Below are 6000 nucleotides of genomic sequence, written 5' to 3' on the forward strand. Positions count from 1 at the left end.
ATAGACTTGTACATGCTCACCCCTATCTCCTGCATTAGGGAGCTCTGGTGTCCTACTGGGTAAGGAAGGAGCAGTGCTGCCAGTCTGAAGTCAGGTGGTTTGAATCGACCAGCTGCGCCAGGGGAGAAAGCTGGGAAGTCTTTTCCAGTGCAATTTACAGTCTCTGAAAACCCACTGGAGGGTCAGCTATGCACTGGTTCCTACTTGCTGGTACACACTGACAACGACATCCTTCATACTGCTTTGGGATAATGAATTGTACTGTCAACCCAAATGCAGGTGGTTCAAATCTGCCAGCTGCTGTGTGAGTTACTGCCTCTGAGAACCTGCTGGAGCTGTGGGTCGGCTCTAACTCAGTGGCGGACGTCAAGGAGCCCAGGTGTTGCTCTGCGGCCAGAAGAACGGCTGTTGGAGTCCAGCGGAGAAGCACTGGCAGGCTCTGCAACCCTGTGGAAAGCTGCTAGGCATCAACATTGGCTGCATGGCAGTTGGTCATGTTATAAATGGGTGCAGATCTCCAGCAACGGCTCTAGTGTCTCAGGGATGAATAGAACGGCACAGGATAGGGCAGGTTTCAGGCTTGTAGGATCGCTATGCATCATACTTGACGCGAGGACACCTAACAACCTCTTCCCGCGGGCAGCAGCTCGGGCCCAGGGGCCGGCTGGATGGGTGGGCAGCCGTCTTTCTCCCTGGAGCAGCTGGTGGACTCAAACCACCTGCCTTTTGATTGGCAGCACCGCTCCTTGTCCAGGTTCCTAGGGTCGCTATACTTGACTCCAGGACACCTAACGACAAAACCATCAACAATCTTATTTGGAGATGGGTCTCTGTTGTGGCAATGTTGGTGGGGGCTGTGAGTAAGTATCCTGTGAGATAAGCCAAGGGTGTGCTGAGTGAGTAACCGAGGAAGCAGGCAGAGATGCAGGAAGACAGATACCACATGAAGCTCGACCGGTGTCGAGAACCAAGAGCTGCCAGGACACGAGGAATTTCCCTCAGAGCCTGTGGGGAGAAAGCCTTTTGCTAGAACAAGCATCCTGAATTTGCACTGCCAGTTTCCTAAACCGTGAGAAAATGAACTTTTGTTTGTTTTAAACACCCCCTGCAGTATTTGTGTTATTACAGCATTGGACAGTTAATGCCCCAGGGTCATCTCCTTAACTGGAGTGCCGTGTGGCCAGTCCCTGGAGATTCCAACCACATCTGCAGAGGCTTCTCAGTAGCTACAGAGCAGTGCTGGTTGGGCCCTGGGCACCGTGCCTGCCCGTGAGCACCTGGCCTGACCCTTACAATAGGCTGTTCTCCCGCACTGGGATAGAGGTCGGTCAGCAGATACATTTTGTCAAGGGCTCATTAGGGTTTTCTCAAGTTCTGAGGCCTAGGCGTTATCACAACTCCTCACATAGTTGCAGCCAGAAAGTGGTTGTGACAGCATGAAACAAGTGGATACAGACGTGTGCTAATAAAACTTTATTTATGAGTACTGAGATTGTTTGTTGTTGTTATGTGCTGTCGAGTCACTTGCAACTCATAGAGACCCCCATGTACAACAACCCTAAATCCTGCTCTGTCCTGTGCCAAACTCACTGTCTCTGACACCCCCACCCCCATAATCCCCATCACCGAATCAATCCACCTCATAGAGGGTCTTCCCCTCCTGCGCTGTTCCTCCACCCTCTCAAGCATGATGTCCTTCTCCAAGGACCGGTCTCTCCTTACAACATGTCCAAGGTATGTCAGACGAAGCTTCAGAATCCCTGCCTGCAAGGAGCAGCCTGGTTTAATCCTCTCAGGGAAGAACCTGTTCGTTTTCTTAGTAGTCCATGTTATATTCAGTACTCTTCTCCAGCATCACAACTCAAACTGAGATTAGCAAATGTATAAATAAGTGGATGTGGTTGTGTCAATAAAGCTTTATTTATGAGCACTGAGATTAGACAGCACATAAACGCACATCTGTGCACAACTGTGTGGCATAAGCCCAAACCCAGACATGCTGCTATCAGGTGATTCTGACCCATCAGGATCTTCTGTCAGGTTAACTAATCTTTGGGGGGGAGGGGGAGGAAGCTGCTCTTCTTTGTCCCACGGAGCAGCAGGTGGATCCAAACCATGGACAGTTAGCAGTGGAGCAGAGCACATGGTGCTTCTAGAGCTCCTCACCCCCAGTAAGACGTTTTCCGTGGACACTGAATGTGCATTTCACATAAACTGTACAGCTCATGAGGCAATGTTCTGTTTCCAACTATTTATAAAGACTCTGTAGCCCAGGGGCCCTTGCTTGATGATCTCTGATAGGAGGAGGGATGTTTTTGAGATACTTAAGGCCTTCCTCAGGGCCGACTCTTCTCAGCAAGTGACAAGCAGGCAGCTGGAGCAAGCGATGCTGGCCCTCCTGAGCCCGTGGGTGAGTCTGTGTGGGACAGGAAGCAGCCTGAAGATTCTTTCTGACTTGAGGCTTAGCAAGAGTTTGCACGTCCTGATGCTCCATGGCACACAGCAGCAACAGTGCATCGAGAGAGGGCTCTGGTGGTGTAGTCTTCAGGGAGCAGAGCTGTTGGCCCAAAGGCAGCACCTGTCTGGCAGTTCAAATCCACCAGCAACTCTGTGGAAGAAAAAGGCAGTCTCCTCCCACCTGACTAACAGTCTCTGAAAACCTGCCAGAGGGTCACTTATGATTTGGTTCTGATTCCACGGCAATCAGTTTCGAGTGAGAATACATTAAAACTTAACTTCTGAAAGAAACAGCTATTGCAACAGTCCCTCAGAAGCACTCAAGTCCACTTCTGAAGTGTGCAGGTGAGTGGCGCGCATGGCACATTTGCAGGTTAATCAGCGTGAATGCCTCACTTTATCATAAACGTACCTCTCACCTGACTGCACTCTCAGGCCTTCTATCAGAGGCCCCCACTTGCCCTGGAGCTGACGGCTCTCCTTGATGGCATTCGCAGCACCCCCTGTCCGAGTCTGGACTCTGTACTCTGTTGGCACATGTCAGGCTAATGGAGAGCTTTGCTTTCCTGGTAACACTGGGCCTAACCAGTGCCTTCGTCCACGTGAACAGTGCAGTCTTTACGGGCTGACGCAATTCCCTTTATTAGAGAGAAACTAGTTTCCCGACAGGTGGGAGCAAGGCAGTGTTGTTGGGCGTCTCCGGATGAGAGGTCTCAGGTCAGCTCCCAACACACCTGTGACAGGCCAGAGAGGTCTCAGGAGTAACTCTCGAACTTTCTGGACATTTGTGGGGATTCTGAGACATGAACCAGGAAAAGTGCACCATGTCATGAGGAATGGCATCCCCAGCTCGGTGGAAGGCAGAGGGCAGGTATGCACAGCCAGCGAGCATGATGTGTGTGTATGTGTGTGTGCACATGGCGTGCGAGGCAAGTCCGTAGCATGTGTATGTATGGAGTGTGTGAGGTGTGCACAGCATTTGTGAAGTATGTACAAGATGTGTGCAGTGTATGGGGAGCGCGTGTTAGGTGTGTGCAGAGCATTGTGAGCTGTACATGACACCTGTGCACAGCGTGTGCAAGCGTGTGCGAGGCCCACATGCGCGCGGCCAGCCTGGCCTGCCACAGCCTGTCACATGCGCCCTCTCAGCTGTGGCCTCGTCATGCGCTTGCGGCGTCACTGGCAGAGCGCAATGAAATAGGGCTCTCTGTTGCCATGACAACCAGCTGTCTCCCACACACGTCAGTTTAATTTGTGCAGACCATTTCCAACAAGGATGCAGCCAACAAATTCATCCTCACTTGGAGGAGAAGCCCAGTGAGAACCAGAAAAGGGAATGGGCGAGCTGAAACCACTTCTCTTACTCCTAGCGGTCTGAGTGCTGAACACAGGCCCCCACAGTGGCCGAGAGCCCCACTGTACAGGCTGGGCACCTACGTGTATGCAGACCCCTATAGCAAACAGTCCTGGGATGCTGCCAGCCCAGAGGAATGAGGTTCAGGCTTTGTGCCTTGTCCATGTGTCCCTCCAAATGCTCCAGGTCGAGGGGTGTATGCGGTGTGTGTGTGTGTGTGTGTGTGTCACTGCTCACAGATCAGATGAGAGTGGGGTGCAGGGTGTGGAGTGCAGGATGTCAGGGGATTCTTAGGTTACACGTCAGATTGAATGTGGGGTGCAGATGTTGGGGTTCCCAGGCCACAAGTAGGGGCCAAGATGATCTGCTCCCTCCAGCCCCTTGTTCACTGGTCACTGGAGCGTGTGGACAGTCTCATTTCCGGGCCCCAGCCCTGCTCACTCTGCTGGCAGCAGCAGTGCCCCTGGTCTCAGGTTGAGATGCCCAAAGTCCAGACACCCTTGTCACTTCCTTTGTCTGACTCCATACTAACCACCTCAGCAGAAGTGACTAGAAGTGGAGGTCAGGGGGCAAGCTTCCTCCCAAAGGTCCTCCTGGGGTGTTTGTTCTCCCTAGAACAGACCAAAAAGGCTCAAAGGGAAACTTGGAGAAGCAGATTAAAGAGGCAGAAAGAAGGACTATGGAGAGAAGTACTGACATGCAAATCCCGCTCCATTTTCCCCTGGCCACAGCCCAGTCCTTCCATGACTCTCAGCCTCTGCAGTTCCCTCCTTCTCTGTTCTCTACCAGGCCAGTCCCCCTACCCAGCTATGAGCTCCACCCTCTAAAAGGCACAGGTGTGGATACTGTGGATGGGAAGGTACAGGTGTGGATATCGGAAACTCAGCACGGAATGAATGACAGTCTCAAACACACTGCAGTCTGACCTTCAATGTCTTTTAGAACTAGTGTCCATAGCTTTACTCCTCCCTCCACTCATCCTCTCTTCTGAGGCCCACAGTCTAACCAGGTGCTGCTCCAGCCCTGAACAGTACATACACAGCCCAGGGAGCCCTGGGCGCTTCACTGAGCTGGGGTTCTGTGGGCCAGGAGGTATCTCCCCAGTGCTGGTCACCTGGTACATGACACCAGTGAAGCCCTAAATGCCATGTCCATGCCAGGGTACTTAAACGCACAACAGTGTCTTCTGAAGCACGTCCTATTAGCTCCAGACCAGAGCAGTGATGCCCAGTCGTGGGGCAAAGATGCATTCTGTAAGTTGCTGCTTAACCTCCCCGAACAGGACTGGGTTTCAGTCAGGGTATATGCTGTCCAGAGCAGAGCTTTTCTGTCTGGTCTGATGGATCGCACGGCTCTCTCCAGGAGTGGTCCAGTCAGTCCACAAGCCACACAGCTGTGGGAAGCTTGTTTCTCAGGATGGAAGGAGTGAGGTCAGACCCTTAACTTTCACTGAGATAATGTCTCTTAGACTCAGAAGTTAGTATAAGGTCTTGGAAACATTTGTGAAAAGGCAGCTTTCATAACCAGAATCTTCCTACACCATGTCACGCTGCTTTCCACTAGCTGACATAGAGACCTCACCGACGTCAAACAAATACTGTGGTCCTGATGCTTTAGAAACTCAGAGACCAAGTAACTGAAAAAGGACGTGGCTCTCACCAGAACATCCAGCAGGGGAGGGAGTGGGCTGTACTTATGCTTAGCTGGACTCTTTGGTGTTGAGGTCACTTTTGGGGTCCTCGTAGGATGAGGTGTACCCATGGGGATCATCTCTCTCCCATGAACCATCTCTCTGCATCGCTGGCTGAGTGCAGAGCAGTCCAGCGTCAGCCTTCCTCCTTGGTGCATTGGTTCAGGAAGGGAGAAAAAGGAGAAACTGGGGTATCACCACATTCTTAGGCCCCTGGAGTGGAGGCTCCAGAGAGAAGGAGGTAGGTGATCCAAGAATTCTGTTCGACCACAGAAGATACAAACATCCACCAACTATGTATCTACTTCCAAACAGGCCTACAGGGTCCTGAACTGCCCCCTCTGAATCCAATACCCAGACCTTTCCCCAATATCCATTCATAGGATCTGTATACAGACACCCACCGCCTTCCCGGCATCTGCACTCACTCGTACCTTTCCATCTAGAGCACCCACATCCACATACTCTCCCAGTATCCACTCCTGCATCTCCCTATCCA

This window comes from Elephantulus edwardii, unplaced genomic scaffold (genome assembly GCF_000299155.1).
Source record: "Elephantulus edwardii isolate Elephantulus edwardi_28Jun2011 unplaced genomic scaffold, EleEdw1.0 scaffold00006, whole genome shotgun sequence".
Classification (NCBI taxonomy): domain Eukaryota; kingdom Metazoa; phylum Chordata; class Mammalia; order Macroscelidea; family Macroscelididae; genus Elephantulus; species Elephantulus edwardii.